Genomic DNA, 17,766 nt, shown 5'->3' with positions numbered 1-17,766 from the left:
TACACCTTGTTATCTCAGATTCTCCAGCATCTGCAGTTCCTACTACCCCTCATCTGCATCTTTGTTTTTAAATTAAGTATTGATGGGGTATATTTTTGCAAGTGCAGTGAAATCAGTGGCTTTTAGTTGTGAAAAATAGCAATTTGTGTAACCATAGAAACGTGGGCCTCTTTGGATTGTGTTTGAAAAGGTCATGCTGAACTGCAGTTTATTCATGTAAACTGTTGCATACCGTTCAATTCAGCTCCGAGCAAGTGTAAACTGACACCTGAGGACTGAATTTGCACGTGCACCTTTGGTAGTGGGTGAAACAGACTGATTATTATTAACTGCAGATGGACACTCATCCATTTACAAGTAGCTGTGCTTATACTGGTGCTCATTTCCTGCCTCATTAGAGGGCTAAAAGGCTTGATGACATCTGTTTCTAGCATTGTTAACTGTTACAAAAAGTTTCTAAACTGTATATTGAACCTCTGAGTAAACACAAGGAACTCATTCAGAATTGTTCAATAAACAAGTTGTTGGTAGTAGTGGATGAAGTACAGAACATTTGTAAAAAATATATCGGTATTATTGGTCTTGACAACTAAAAGATTTATTTTTCTAATAAATGATACTGTTTTAATGTGGCAACAATAAAGCAGGAATGACCCAATCTGTGTTGATGGCTGGTTCTGAATGGAAGCTCTGCAATCTGATTAAGGCAGTTTGATGACATCAAAGCCTATAAGAATAAAAGTCCAAGTGGTTTTATAGACCTTATTGGACTTCAGGTTTAAAGAGATTTGATTTTTATTCAAGGCAGTTTAGGACACACATTTAATTTGACAAGCTCTTACAATGACACAATTCAGGACAGAACATCATGTTTTATCAAATTAGCTCCTGCTTGAAGCTGTACTAATAGAAATGATTTGTGGTGGCTTATTATCTCTGTCCTTCCCCAGGCCTAAAGACAGGTGCTGCATTATTTACCCTATTCCAATGCTCTTAATTTTGTGCAGATTATCCTACAGCAGCACTTTCATCTATGAAGCCACTTTAACATTGTAAAAACATACCAAAGCAGCAGAGAGAAACATAACCAAACAATGACAACTGCAAGTAAGATTGCATTCACCATACACTTCATTAATTCTAACTTACTCAAAAATTAATTGCAATTAGCATAGGCTGTGGTGAATATAAGGGAGAAGTAGAATTTTCTCATAAATGACTAATATTCACTTTAGATGCACACATCAATTAAACTGCAAGTGTTTCAGAAAAATAAAACAAAATGGAGAACAAAGACCAATACAGGACAGGACAGGACAGGACAGGAACAGGTCCTTCAGCCCACTAAGACTACACTCTCACATAACACAGTGTGGAGCTCGAGGAACACAGCAGGCCAGATATAAATAGGGAGAGGAGGGGTGGGGCTGGGGAAGGTGCCAGCGGTGGTGGGGCTAGTGGGGAGTGTGGAGCGGACGAGGGAGTCGCGGAGAGAGCGGTCCCTATGAAAGGCATAGAGAGGTGGGGAGGGCAATATGTCTTTGGCTGTGGGGTCAGATTGTAGGTAGCAGAAGTGGCAGAGAATGATACGTTGAATACGGAGGTTAGTGGGGTGATATGCACTTGTGAAAGGTGATGGTCCAGTGCTATTATCGCTGGTTGTTAATCCAGAGAACCAGCTAATGTTCTGGGGACCTGGGTTCGAATCCAGCCGTGGCAGATGGTGGAATTTGAATACAATAAATAACTGGAATTAAAAATCTAATGATGACAGTGAATCCATTGTCAATTGTCGGGAAAAAACCCATCTGGTTCACTAATGCCATTTAGGGAAGGAAACTGCCATCCTTACCTGGTCTGGCTCTAGACTCCAGACCCACAGCAATGTGGTTGACTCTCAACTGCCCCCTGGGCAATAAGTGCTGCCTAGCCAGCGATGCCCTCATCCCATGAATGAATAAAGAAAAAAAAATGCGAGGACAAGGGGGATTCTGTCTTTGTTTTTGTTGGGGGGGGAGGGGATGTTAGGGCAGAAGTGCGGGAAATGCAAGAGATGCGGTGGAGAGCATTTTCGACTGCCGAAGGGAGGAAGTTATGGTCCTGCAGTCCTTGAAATAAGAGGACATCTGAGATGTTCGGGCGTGGAACATCCCATCTTGGGAGCCATCCCTCGTTCACACCACACTCCCCACTAGCCCCACCACCCCCTGCACCTTTCCCTGTAACCGCAGGAAATGCTACACCTGCCCCTACAGCTCTCCCCTCACCTCCACCCAAGGAACCAAAAAACCTTCCACATCAGACAGAGGTTCACCTACACATCCGCTAATGTGGTCTACTGCATCCGCTGCTTCCGATGTGGGCTCCTCTACATTGGTGAGACCAAGTGGAGGCTCGGAAATCGCTTTGTAGAGCATGTGCGCTTTGTTCATGACAAACGGCAACAGCTTCCAGTCGTGAACCATTTCAACTCTCCCTCCCACTCCCTGGGTGACATGTCCATCCTGGGCCTCCTCCAGTGTCACAATGATGCCTCCCGGAAACTGGAGGAGCAGCACCTCATATTCTGCCTTGGGAGCCTAAAGCCCAATGCCCTAAATGTGGATTTTACCAGTTTCAAAATCCAAACCCCATCCCATGACCAACTCTCCCTCTCATCCCCACCTCCTTGACCTGACACAACCTGTCCATCTTCTGTCCCACCTATCTGCTCCTCCTACCTCACTGACCAATCCCCACCACTGCCTGCCTGCACTCACCTATCACCATCCCACCTACCTTCCCCAGCCCCACCCCTCCTCTCTATTTATTTCAGAGCTCCCTTCCCCCCCCCCCCCACCCCATTTCTGAAGAAGGGTCCTGACCCAAAACGTCAGCTTTCCTGCCCCAGTGATGCTGCCTGGCATGCTGTGTTCCTCCAGCTCCACACTGTGCTATCTCTGACTCCAGCATCGGCAGTTCTTACTATCTCTATGCTCACAACATGGTGCCTTTTCTAAACTTAAAAACCTTTTGCATCTACACAGTCCGTATCCCTCTGTTCCCTGCCTATTCACATATAGTGCACCTAGAGGGCAGATCATTGAATATTGGAATCCACACAGTGTGGAAGCAGGCCATTTGCCCCATCAAGTCCACATGGTTCCTCTGAGGAGCATCCTATCCAGATCCACCCCTGTAATCCCACATTTCCCATGGATAATCCACCTAGCCTGCATATCTCTGGACACTATAAACAATTTTAGCATGGCCAATCCACCTAACCCGCACATCTTTGAACTGTGGGAGGAAACCGGAGCACCCAGACGAAACCCACGCAGACACGGGGAGAATGTGCAAACTCCACACAAACAGTCATCCAAGGCTGGAATCGAAGCTGGGTCCCTGGCACTGTGAGGCAGCAGTACTAACCACTGACCCACCGTACCACCCTATTATGATGCCTCCTAACCGTTACTATATGTCTCCACCTCCTTCTCTGGCAGTGCATTCTGGCATATCCTCATTTGTCTATCTGGAGGAAAGAGCACTTGTCACCCATTCCATCTCCCATCTCCAGGTCCCTCTTAGAGGAACAAGATGCCAGCTTCCCTTTCTGGGTCATTTGCTGAGATCAGATGGTGCAGGAGCACTGTGCAAAGGGCAGTTCCTGGCTCTCAGTGTGTGGCTAGGATTTAAATATGGCTTAAAGAAGGGCAGGTCCCTGCACCAACAAGCATTTCTAACTCTGTTGCCGGACAATTGATCGGGAAGGGCAGTGTGGAGCACAGACATATAATTAATGAGTTAGCAGAGGAGTGAAAAACTCCCATGACCCATGGAGGGAACATAGGAACGGGAATAGGCAATTTGGCCAATCAAGCCTGACCTGCGATTCAATGAGATCATGGCTGATCTGTGGCCTAACTCCATTTACTTACCTTTGGCCCACATCCCTTGTTACCTTTGCTTAACAAAATCTCAGATTTAAAATTCACAACTGATCCTGCATCTACTGCCATTTGTGGAAGAGAGTTCCAAACATCCGAACATTACGGGAAGCGATGGCTAGAGGTATTATTGCTGGACTGTTAATCCAGGGACCCAGATAATGTATTGGGGACCTCGGTTCAAATCCCACCATGGCAGATGGTGGAATTTGAATTCATTAAATATCTGGAATTAAGAGTCTAATCATGACAGTGAATCCATTGTTGATTGTTGGGGAAAAACTCACCTGGTTCACTAATGTCCTTTAGGGAAGGAAACTGCCATCCTTACCTGATCTGGTCTACATGTTACTCTAGACCCACGGCAATGTGGTTGACTCTTAACTGTCCTCTGGGTAATTAGGGATGGGCAATAAATGCTGCCAAATCAGCGATGCCCTCATCCCATTAATGAATAAAGGGGAAAAAAAAGTCTGCCAAACTTTGTATGTAGAACTGTTTCCTAACATCTCTCCTGAATGGTCTGGGCATAACTCTCAGGCCATGCCGCCTAATTCCAGAATCCCCAACCAGTGGAAATAGTTTATCTTTACCTACTCTGTCTTTTCCAGTTAATAACTTGAAGACTTCGATCAGATCACCCCTTAACCTTCGAAATTCCAGGGAAAACAGGCCTAAATTTGTATAATCTACCTTAAAAACTTAATCCCATGATGCTTCCCAAAAGTAACACTTGGCCAAAAATTGGGAATATTCGGACCTACTTCTCTATTAATATGACAGTCACACTAATGGCATACAAATATGTTAATTTATGATATTAATATTGTACAATGCAATTTTGCGCCTGCCATAAATATTTTCCCAAAACAACAGCAAGGGGAGCAAACATTCCAAAATGTATATTGTAGTGTACAGTTTATATCACTCAGTTTCGCAGTAACATGTCTGGACATAATCAGATAAGAATGTCTCATCACTGACTGTAAACTTTAGTAGCTAAATTTTCACTCACCAGTGCTCCAGGCTCAAGTTTTCTGATTGTCATTCACAGTATTGCTTAACCACATGGAATGTTTTATTGTAGGTGGTGTTTTCTGTTCATCGTCTGTGCCAAAGTCTGGAAATTATCATTCAGGGCCATAGGATATAGAATCATAGAAGTTACAGTACAGAAGGAGACCATTTGACCCTTTGTGTACTGGCTTCTGAAAGAACTATCCAGCTAGCCCCATTCTCTAGCTGTATCTTTGTACCCCTCGAAGTTCATCACTTCCAAATATATATCCAGCTCTGTTTTGAAACAGAGTCTTCTACCACTCTATAAGGCAGCACATTGCAAATCCTACCAACTTTCTGGTAAAAATGTATGTTTTCATCTCACTCTGAGCTCTCTTGTTGACAATCTTGAAATTGTGACCCCTAGTTACTGACATGATATATCTCATATCTTCAGGGTTCCACCTTTTTTGTCAGATGACCAGAATGCATATTTCCACAGATGTTCCGGCAATAGTCCTGAAGACTTGTGCTCCAGAACTTACTGCTCCCCTAGCCAAGCTGTTCCAGTATAGTTACAACACTGGTATCTACCCAGCTATGTGGAAAATTGTCCATGCATGTCCTGTACATAAAAAGCAGGACAAATCCAACCCGGCTAATTAACGTCCCATCAGTCTCCTCTCACTCATCTGTAAAGTGATGGAAGGTGTCATCAACAGTGCTATCAAGCAGCACCTGCTCAGCAATAACCTGCTCAGTGACGCCCAGTTTGAGTTCTGCCAGGGCCACTCAGCTCCTGACCTCATTACAGCCTTTGTTCAAACATGGACAAAAGAGCTGAATTCCAAAGGTAAGATGAGAGTGACAGCCCTTGATATCAAGGCTGCATTTGACCGAGGGTGGCATTAAGGGCCCCTAGCAAAACTGGAATCAATGGGTATCAAGGGGCAAACTCTCCAGGGGTTAGAGTCATACCTGACACATAAGAAGATGTTTGTGGTCGTTGGAGGTCAATCATCTCTGCAGGAGTTCCTCAGGGTAGTGTCTTCGGCTCAACCATCTTCAGCTGCTTCATCAATGACCTTCCCTCCATCATAAGGTCAGAAGTGTTTGCCGATGATTGCACAATGTTCAACACCATTCACGACTCCTCACATACTGAAGCAGTCCATTTTCATATACAACGAAATCGGGACAATAACCAGGCTTGGGCTGACAAGTGGCAAGTAACATTCATGCCACACAAATGCCAGCCTATGACCATCACCAATAAGAGACAAGCTAACCCTGCCTCTTGACATTCAATGGTGTTACCATCACTGACTCCCCCACTATCAACATCCTGGGAGTTATCATTGATCAGAAACTCAACTGGACTCACCACATAAATACAGTTTCTAAAAGAGCAGACCAGAAGCTAGGAATAACTCACCTCCTGACTCCTCGAAGCCTATCCACCATCTACATGGCACAAGTGAGGAATGTGATGGAGTCCTCCCCATTGCCTGGATGGGTGCAGCCCCAACACCACTCAAGAATCTTGACACCATCCAGGACAAAGCAGCCCGCTTGTTTGGCACTACATCCACAAGCATCCACTCCCTCCACCACCAGCACTCAGTAGCAGCAGTGTGTACTATCTACAAGATGCACTGCAGAAATCCACCAAAGATCCTCAGATAGCACCTTCCAAACCCACAACCACTTCCATCTAGAAGGACAAGGGCAGCAGATAAATGGGAACACCACCACTTTCAAGTTCCCCTCCAAGTCACTCGCCATCCAGACTTGGAAATATGTCGCCATTCCGTCGCTGTTGCTGGGTCAAAATTCTGGAATTCCCTCCATAATGGCATTGTGGGTCAACGTACAGCAGGTGGACTGCAGCAGTTCAGGAAGGCAGCTCAACATCATCTTCTCAAAGGCAACGCGGGACAGGGCAATAAATGCTGGACTGGCAGTGATCCCACATCCTGCAAAATTAATATAAAAACACTGTACCTTTGGAGTGAATCTTGGAAGCAGTACCCCATTTTGAAAGCAAAAAACGCTAACTAAATATCTATTGTGGTATACAATGAGCACATATTCCTGATGCAACAGATAGTATGCTTTCCAAGGATGATCAGGATAGTCAACACGGTTTTGTTAAGGGAAGGTCATGTCTAACTAACTTAATTCCATTTTCTGAGGAAGTAATAAGAAGAATTGATTAGGGTGCTACAGTGGATGTTGTCCACATAGACTTTACTCAGACATTTGATAAGGTTGCACATGACAGACTGGTCAGAAAAATTAAATGCCGAGGGATACAGGGAAATGTAATGAGTAGGACGTAAAATTGGTTTAATGACAGAAAATAAGGGATAATAGCAGACAAACATTGGACATGGATGGCTGTTTCAAGTGGTGTTTCACAAGGCTCAATTCTTCCGTCCCTTGCTATTTGTCACAAATCTTAATGACTTAAATGTGGGTGTCATGATCAGGAGATTTACACAAAAATTGACCCAAAAATTGGCTGGGTAGTTGATAGTGAAGAGAATGGCTGTTGACAGCAAGATGCTATCACTGACTTAGTTGAGTGGGCAAGAAGTGGGTAAATGGAACTCAATCCAGACAAGTGCAAGATTTGCTTTGGAGGAGGGAAACAAAACAAAGGAATACGCAATCAAGCGAGGGCACTGAGAGAGGGAGAAGAAATTCGAGACGTTGGAGTACATATCCACAAGTCCCTGAAGGGGACATAATTTGGTGACGATGGCATAACGAAATGCTTACCTTCATTGGGCAATGTATTGAATGTAAGAACAGGGATAAGGCTGGAACAACATTTGCAACTGGCTAGGCCCACTGCTGGAATTTTGTGTGCAGTTCTAGTCACCACATCACAGGAAAGACATAATTACTGTCAAGTGTGTACAGAGAACATTTACTAGAATATTGCTTGGGCTTGAACATTGCAGCTCTGAGGAAAGATTGATTCGATTTGATTTGATTTATTATTGTCACATGTACCAAGATACAGTGAAAAGTATTGTTTTGCATGCTATCCAGACAAATCATACCTTACATAAGTATGTCAAAGTAATAGAACAGAATGCAGAATATAATGTTACAGCTACAGAGAAGTTGCAGAGAAAGATCAACTCTAATATATGAGAGGTCTATTCATAAGTCTGATAACAGTGGGGAAGAAGCTGTTCTTGAATCTGTTGGTATGTGCTTTCAAACTTTTTTATCTTCTGCCTGACAGAAGAAGGTGTAAGAGAGTGTAACCAAGGGGGAGAGGGGACTTTGATTATGTTGATTGCTTTTCCAAAGCAGCAGGAAGTACAGACAGAGTCATTGGAAGGAAGGCTGGTTTTCATGATGGATTGGGCTGTGCTCACAACTCTGTGGGATTTAATGATGGATGTCAGATCCACCAGGCTGTAGTCATTAAGGCATGTTTTCTTAAGGCCTGATTTTTTGTTGGCACCAGGATGATAGTGGTCTTCTTGAAACAATTGGGAACCTCATATTGGAGTAAGGAGAGGTTAAAGAAGTCTGTAAATATTTTCGCCAGCTGGTCTACGCAGAATCTGAGTGTATAGCCAGGGACTCCACCCAGGCCAGTCGCTTTCTGTGGGTTCACCCTGAAGAAGGCCAATCTGATGTCTGTGGCAGTGACTGTCGGTACAGGGTGCACCTGAGGATGTTGGAGCAGGTGACATCATCTCACTGACCTTCTGTTCAAAGGGAGCAAAGAATGCATTGAGCTCAGTGGGGAGGGATGCATTGTGGCCAGCAATTGTACTCGACTTTGCTTTGTAGCCTGTTATAAGTTCTTGTATAAGTTAGGATTGTTTTCCCTGGAACAGGCTGGAGGGTGACTTACTTGAGGTGTAGAAACTAATGGGGGGCTTGGATACACTGTACAGGGAAGATCTGTTTCTATCATAGAAAGATCAGTTACCACGAGGCACAGATTTAAAGTGGCTGGTAGAATTCCAGAGTGATGATGAAAGATTTTTTTTCACCCAGAAGGTGATTGTTGTCTGGAATTAGCTGCTTATTTCACTGCTTGAGGGGGATTCCCTCCAATTATTTAAAAGGATCCTGGACTTGCACCTGAAGCACTGTAATCTGTAGGGCTACAGTTTACATGTTGGAAAATGGGATTTGAATGGGCTCGAGTTTATTTAGCCAACAGGAATGTGACAGACTGAATGGTCTCTTTCTACACTGTAACTTTTCTATGGTTCTAATTACCACAGTAAATGTACAATACAAGCAACACATCTCCTGCACACCCTCACCCACCCACCCACCCACCCAGTGCACCAAACATCCTGGGCCACTGCTACACAACCATAAAGATGCCTACCGCTCTATTCTTCCATTCATACTTTGGAAAATCAGATCACAACACTGTGTTCCTCCTCCCAGCTTACAAGCAGAAACTGAAATGGGAGAATCCTTCACAGAAAGAACGCTGGCCTGAGGCTGTGGAATACCGTTTCCAGGACTGCTCGGAATTGGTGGACTGGACAGTATTCAAGTACTCAACGGAAAACCCAGAAGTGTATGCCACCACTGTCATGGACTTCATTAGTACATAAGAAAATTTATGCAATGAGCCTTAATGACTACTGCCCTGTGGGTCTGACCTCCATTATCATGAAATGCTTCGAGAGGCTGGTCATGGCCCACATCAGCTCTCCCAGCCCAACTTGATCCCCTGCAATTTGCCTACCAGTGAACTTGGTGCACAGCAGATGCCATTTCCCTAGCCCTGCACTCATCCCTGGAACATTTGGATAACAAGGTCACCAATGTCAGACTCTTGCCCATCAACTACAGCTCCGTCTTCAATACTAGTATCCCCTTCAGACTGCTCTCAAAACTCTGCCCTCTGCAATGGGATCCTCAGCTTTCTGACCCACAGACAGCAATCAGTGAGGATAGATAACGGCACCTCCTCCATGACAACCTTCAACACTGGAGCTTCCCAAGGATGCATTCTCAGCCCCCTACTGTACTCCCCCCTACTGTACACCCACATCTGTATTGTCAAATTCTGAATGAACACCATCTATAAGTTTGCTGATGACACCACTGTGGTAGGACAGATAACTAACAATGGCGCGTCAAAGTACAAAAAGGAGATCGAGGGCTTGGTGACATGGTGCAATGATAACAATCTCTCTCAATATTGGCAAAACTAAAGAACTGATTAAGTTGCACAGTATTACGGGTAATGTATTGGCATGGATAGAGGATTGGTTGACCCGTAGAAAGCAAAGAGTAGGGGTGAATGGGTGTTTTTCTGGTTGGCGGTCAGTGGCTAGTGGTGTGCCTCAGGGATCAGTGTTGGGACCGCAATTGTTTACAATTTACACAGATAATTTGGAGTTGGGGACTAAGTGTGGTGTGTCAAAATTTGCAGATGACACTAAGGTGAGTGGTAGAGCAAAGTGTGCAGAAGACACTGAAAGTCTGCAGAGGGATATAGATAGTCTAAGTGAGTGGGCAAAGGTCTGGCAGATGGAGTACAATGTTGATAAGTGTGAGGTCATCCATTTTGGTAGGAATAACAGCAAAATGGACTATGTTTTAAATGGTAAAAAATTGCAGCACGCTGCTGTGCAGAGGGACTTGGGTGTCCTTGTGCATGAATCGCTAAAAGTAGGATTGCAGGTGCAGCGGGTAATTAAAAAGGCAAATGGAATTTTGTCTGCCATTGCTAGAGGGATGGAGTTTAAAAACAGGGAGGCTATGCTGCAGCTGTATAGGGTCCTGGTGAGGCCACACCTGGAGTACTGTATGCAGTTTTGGTCTCCTTACTTGAGAAGAGATATACTAGCACTGGAGGGGGTGCAGAGGAGATTCACTTGGTTGATTCCAGAGTTGAGAGGGTTGGATTATGAGGAGAGACTGAGTAGACTGGGATTATACTCATTGGAATTCAGAAGAATGAGGGGAGATCTTATAGAAACATATAAGATTATGAAGGGAATAGATAAGGTGGAGGCAGGGAGGTTGTTTCCGCTAGCAGGTGAAACTAGGACTAGAGGGCATCGCCTCAAATAAAGGGAAGCAGATGTAGGACTGAGGTCAGGAGGAACTTCTTCACCCAAAGGGTTGTGAATCTGTGGAATTCCCTGCCCAGTGAAGTGGTTGAAGCTACCTCGCTGAATGTTTTTAAGGCAAGGCTAGATAAATTTTTGAACAGTAAAGGAATTAAGGGTTATGGTGAGTGGGTGGGTAAGTGGAGCTGAGTCTCAAAAAGATCAGCCATGATCTTATTAAATGGCGGGGCAGGCTCGAGGGGCCGATGGCCTACTCCTGCTCCTAGTTCTTATGTTCTTATGATTATTGACTTCAGAAAGAATGGAGGAGAACACGCCTCCTACATCAATGGAACAGAGGTTGAAAGGGTGGAAAGCATCAAGTTCCTCAGAGTGACAATAGGTGACAGCCTGTCCTGGACTTCCCACATAGATGTGACAGTCAAGAAGGCACAACAACATCTCTTCTTCCTCCAGCAGCCCAGGAAATTTGGCATGTCCATAATGACCCTCACAACCTTTACAGATGTACCATAGAAAGCATACTGTCTGGGTGCATATCAGCCTAATATAAGAACTGCTCTGCCCAGGACAGTGAGAAATTACAGAAGGTTGCGTACACAGCCCAGACCATCACAGAAGCCAACCTCCCATCCATGGACTCCATCTGGGGCGGCACGGCAGCTCAGTGGTTAGCAATGCTGCCTCACAGTGCCAGGGAACCGGGTTCGATTCTACCCTCAGGCGACTGACTGTTTGGAGTTTGCACATTCTCCCTGTGTCTGTGTGGGTTTCCTCCAGGTGCTCTGGTTTCCTCCCACAGTCCAAAGATGGGCACGTTTGGTGTATTAGCCATGCTAAATTACTTGTAGTATTCAGGAATGTGTAGATGAGGTGGGTTATAGCGGGATGGGTCTGGATGGGATGCTCTGAGGGTCAGTGTGGACTTGTTGGCCAAAGGGCCTGTTTCCACACTGTAGGGATTCTATCTATTCAATTTACACTTCTTGTTGCCGAGGAAAGGCTGCCAACATCATCAAAGTCCCCTCCCACCCTGGTTATGCTGTCCTACAACCTCTTCATCAGGCAGAAGATACAGAAGCTTGAACACATGCACCAACAGGTTCAATAACAGCTTTTTCCCACCGTTATTAGACTGATGAATGGACTCTCTAACTTAAAAAAATGTTGATCTTGCTAATGTTGATCTTGCCTAGCGCACGCCCTGTGCGATGTAACTTGTATGCCTCTGTCTAGTTTTTCTTTTCACGTCATGATCTGTAAGACCTTGCTTATTAAGATCTGCCTGTACTGCTCATAAACAAAGCTTTTCATTGTATTTAAGTACACATGACAATAAATAATTAAATAAAATCACATCAAGAATGTAGTGAGTAGTGCATTTTGGCCAATATCTGAATCGAGTATTGAACTCTTTGCATATGCAAATAGGAGACTTAGCATCATACTTAAGAGTTTTATTCAGCTGATTCAGGATTCATGAGATGAAGCCAGCAGTCCTTAAAGAGATTACTGGAGTTGGTCATTGAAAAAACCATGTTTTTAAATATGTGTGGAGGAGGGTAAACCAGAAGTAGGCCCGTAAGACACAATGTCTGGTGTGTCTTGAGCCTCCTTGTAGAGTGATTCTCGACTGCATCCAGTTTGTGGTACCTTGCCAGTACGAACCATTTTTTAGGTCAATTGTTAGAGAATGGCTGCAATAGATGCTGTATAAACGTTCACAGTTTTAACACCTTCGCAAATGTCCCTTTGCTGCATTTCTTTTGACTGAGTGTTTAACTATTATTAAATTGCAGAATGCTTTAGATTAGTCATGTGATAAGCTGTGACTTAGAATGTCAGAATTACAGATGATTTTCATTGCAGCAATGTTTTAGAGCCTCAGCATTCTTTTTCTGATTGATGTGATAAAAAGAAAATTAGAGCACGGAGTGGAGTAGGATGCAACTGCGCAAGCTTGAGCTTCACACCTGTTGAGAACTTGTTTTTACAGCATACATTTTCTGATCAAAGAAGGTCTGTGGAGGCAGCAATGCTGAGAGCTCAGCATCACTCTGAGTTTGAGCAATGATGGATGCATGACATGCAAAATGCAGGCACTCCCTGTGTTACCTGTTTTACCAATAATACTTTGGCTCTGGCAATGAAGGGAAAAACAATACACAGTCTTACTGCCACTCTTCCTTTCACCACATATTGCCACAAAAAAACTCAGAAAACTGGGTATCTTGGACAGATAGGTACCTGCTACGTTAGCCTGCAGATTATCAGGAAATTCATAATGATGGAACACAAACAGTGTTTAAAAAATAAACTTATCTGCCACTTCCTGATGCCACAATCTGAGCCAGTGTGTAGGGCACTTTGGAGAACATAAATCACAACATAAATCATCCAAATCACAGCTAATTTTTTTGCAAGCTATGTTAAAATGAAGATCTTCTGAACAATTCCTAATTTCCATTCTTTCATATTTCCAATTTATTGTCAGCCTGTTTTCTGCAGTTACTGTTTTTACTGTTTGTTTTAGCTGCGGAAATTACATTTTACGGAATAGTAACATCTGCCAGCAGCATTTCTTTAATACGTTCTCGTCAAAATTTTGAGTGTTTCTTTTGTGATTATTTGTAATTGCAGATTCTGTTATTGAAGATAATTGTGTTTAATGAAGGATTAGTTACTTCGGTATTAATCACTATCGACATACCAAAGCCTTAAAGAAAACTGAATGAAAACTGGTGTCCAGGTAAGAAACTGTAACTATTTTTGCCACTTTTATAGTGGTGCAGTCATAAATTCTTTTGAAGTTACAGAGAACATAGCATGATTTGCAATCAGCCTCATATCTAGCAGTTAAATATGAAATTGAGGCATTTTAAGGCTAAAATTATAAAGATGCTGGATCATCCTGTCGTTTGTCATTGCTTTTATTTTAATGATTTTGAAAATATTTTGTTAACTTTGCACGGAAGTGGACTTTGAATGCCAGAAATAACCAAAATGAAAATAAAGCTTTAATAGTGTATTTCTTGCTTCATTTGTAATGCAGCATATTGTCAATTGAAAACATCAGCACTCATGAATTCTGCACAAGAGTGTAGATTGTAAGAAATTCTTCTTGCTAAATATAGAAATGTGCTTCTTTTGTTTTTCTTATGAATGCTTTCAGGCTGAAGTGTAATGGAAAGGTTTTTCCATTAAGTGGTTTGATATGTGCCTGAGCAATGGGGTGCTAATCAAGGAAAGCACTCAGCTAAAGTATCTGCAGGTGCTTGAGAAGGTTACAATTTAACAGGATTTACAAGTCTGTCAGTACTGCTTCAGATGAATTTATTTGTGTTTACATTTGGAGACATATGTCTATCGCCAGTGAGTGGTGCATTACAGAACTGTTCAGTCATGTGCTTGTGAGAACTTTCCTGTTCGATGACTGCATAGCATATAAACTGTTTCCACATATTTTTCATTTCCTGGAAAAATATTTCAAGGGGCAGCAGTTTGTTCAAATTTGACCGCAAAGCTCAATCATAAGTTAAACATCTTAGGATATTCTATCAGCACAGTTACCATAAAAAGTCACTTCAAATGTACTTTGACACCTTCTTTCCCTATTTCTGCTAAATTTACAACTACACTTGGCCAGCTGGGAGCAAAAACCATACCTATTTTTATACCCAACGGATCTCTGTCTGGAAGTGATGGGTAATAATAATAATGACAACAACTTGCATTTATAAAGCACTTTTTAGTGCTTCACAGAAGCATAATCAATAAGTAGACTGTAGACCACAGCAGGAAATATTAGGACGACTTAGCTAAAGTGGCTGCACTTTTATGGTCAAAAACAGAAATTGCTGGAAAAGCTCAGCAGTTCTGGCAGCATCTGTGGAGAGAAACCAGAGTTAATGTTTTGGGTCCCAGCCAATTCAGCTCCAGCCTATTCAATTCTTCTTATAACTCAAACCGCCTAGTCCCGGCAACAATCTTGTAAATCTTTTCTAAACCCTCTGAAGTTCAACAACATCCTTCCTATACCAGATGACCAGAACTGTATGCAGTATTCTGAAAGTGGCCTCACCAATGTCCTGTACAGCTGCAACATCATGTCTTAACTCCTATACTCAATGCTTTGACTAATGAAGGCAAGCGTGCACGATGATTTTGGGAAAGCAGGGTTGGGGATGGGGAGAAGACAGTGTGGTGCTGTTTGTGGGGTTAAACGTATTTAAAGAGATAGAGAGGGTTGAGGCTAATAAAGCAATTCAGACATTTAAATGAAATTTTTTCTTCATGAGTTGGCAAACCAATATTAACAAGGTGGAGAACCAATTTTGTTCAGCAAATGGAATAGTGATAGGTGATCAGAATTTTGTGTGGGATAACAGATGGGCAACAAAGTTTTTAATTTAGTTTAAGTTTGCAGAAGTTGGTTGTTAAGCCAACAATGCTATAATCTAAATCTGAACATAGTAGACAGATGGATTGTTAATTTGATATTAGTATTACTGAGAAAAGACATATTTTGATGAAGCTTGTTGCCTTGCTGTTATCAGGACAATTCACAAGAGAACAAATTCAAGGGAAAAACCTACAATTATGCTGCAGGAGAGGAGAGTACTGATTGGTTGACATGTGGACTCTGATTGGTAGAGGCACTGACATGGAGAATGCACCCATTAATGCTGATTGATAGTTAACAGTCAGACTTTGTTTAAGTTTTAAATCATGTAGTTTGACTCTAATTAATCAGGTCACTGCCCTAAGAAATGAAGCCTAATGTCTCCTATTTTGTTGAGTTGAAATGGTGCAGTGCATGTAAATGTTATCTCTGTCTGCAAAGAACAGGGCTCTGAGCATTCACATATGTAGTTTCTGGGACACCTAAGTGCTCCACACTCAAAGCCCAACTGACAATCCAAAATGAGTTATCAGCATAATGCCCTGCCTATTTAGGATTATCCAAAAAATGTATTCCAATTGCAGAATGCTGTGAGGTTTGCAAGCTTGGGTTGGTTGGATACAGTCGGTACCTTACTGGTTGTGAATAGCCAAAGAGACTTTCTGTTTGATATGATCCAATAGCGTTTGGGGCATACATCCTACATATTTGCATCACACCAACACTGCAATTAATGTATCACATTACTCATTTGTATGATGGGGTAAAACATCTGCCCTGACCAATCAGAGTCTCCTGCCTAGTATATAATTTAAACAAAGCCTGGCTGTTAAATGTCAATCATTGTTAATGACATCACCATGACAACATTACTACCAATCAGCACTCTCCTCAATTGTAATTGTAGAATTATCACTTGAATTTGTATTCTTGTGAATTATCTTGATGAGTACAAGATGGAAAGTTCTGACAAAATGTATATTTTATCAGCAGTACATTACTTCTGCAGTAAAAATGATTAATTTTATATTAGTTGAGTATTGTATAATATTCACTTGGTGGACATTAACTGGAGATTCACATGTGTATATATAGGAGCAAGCTGAAACAATAGTGGTTGAGCTTGGAAAGGCTTCTTTGTTTCTATAAATGAAAATGTAAGTTTTTAAATATTAGGCACCAGTTCTACCCTTCACCACTAGCTACCTCAGTTAGTATATGGCCAGAGAATGGTTGCCTAAGTGGACGTTGGAAACCATTCATTTTATTTCACATATAAGTACAATCCTATTGACCATTGTGGAAATAATCAAAAATAAGTTTAACTTGTTGTGGTATGGTTAACCTCTGATATCCTTGAAGACTGTAACATATGACCAATGGAAGATTGAAGTGGGACATACAGCCCCACAAAAGTGGAAGCAAAGTATAGCCTTGGTACTGTCATTTTCTCCAAGAAGTACAACTGGAAGTATCTGATAAATGACGTGGAGGTGCGAGTGTTGGATTGGGGTGGACAAAGTCAAAAATCACACAACATCAGGTTGAAGTCCAACAGGTTTATTTGAAATCACAAGCTTTCGGAGCGTAGCCCCTTTGTCACCTGATGGAAGGGCTACGCTCTGAAAGCTTGTGATTTCAAATAAACCTTAGACTATAACCTGGTGTCGTGTGACTTCTGACTCTGATAAATGAAACATTTGTGCTAGATTTCAGAAAACAGATGTATATTCCCCTGGAAGAATGTCATGGAACTTAATTGTATAAAAGGTTGACAAAGTCCAATTTGGCAATTCCTGATTAGCAGCAGTGTTACACTTACTGTGTTGTGCTAAGATATGGTTCTAATTGACATTCGGCTGTTGAAGAAGGAAACTCTGTTGGATTAGATGTTGGCTGCCTTAACAAAATTCTTGGGAAAGTAGTCATTTCTTTTAGCTTTCCTGGAAAAATGAGATATTCTGCGGTGATACAAATATTAGCAGTATCAATGTTTGCCTGGTTTTCAAATAACTCAAATACTGTACACTGGCATCAATATACTGGAAGGATTACAGATTGCATAATAGAGATGAAGACATCATATGCATATATGGTTATTGCAGCAGAAGACAAAATAACAACACAGCACTGGGCAAATCAATTGGAAGTGTTAATAAGTCCTTTCAGTGTGACTCAGTGCTCCAACAGGAAGTTCATCAACATATAGAACAAAGCAAACTGCCCCTTTGGCTCATCAGCTGCCATCTTAAATAGTCAGAACCTCCTCCAAAACTAACCAAAGCAAAGAGACATTGATTTAAATAACACAATGAAGAAGATAAATATTGATGGATTCAAACAAATTATGTTGGTCCAA

General features: G+C 42.4%; 1 protein-coding gene across 1 annotated transcript in view; it reads left to right on the top strand.

Annotated features, from left to right (window-relative positions):
- sulf1 (sulfatase 1) overlaps nucleotides 1-17,766 on the top strand; it is a 270,640-nt gene that overhangs the window by 29,722 nt on the left and 223,152 nt on the right. The window contains exon 3 of the mRNA XM_048595683.1: nucleotides 13,646-13,754. The gene's annotated coding sequence lies outside the window, so the exon portion shown is untranslated. The remainder of the gene's footprint in view (nucleotides 1-13,645; nucleotides 13,755-17,766) is intronic.

This window comes from Rhincodon typus, chromosome 4 (genome assembly GCF_021869965.1).
Source record: "Rhincodon typus isolate 14 chromosome 4, sRhiTyp1.1, whole genome shotgun sequence".
In the NCBI taxonomy this organism is placed as follows: domain Eukaryota; kingdom Metazoa; phylum Chordata; class Chondrichthyes; order Orectolobiformes; family Rhincodontidae; genus Rhincodon; species Rhincodon typus.
This window is presented reverse-complemented; position numbering and strand designations above follow the sequence as displayed.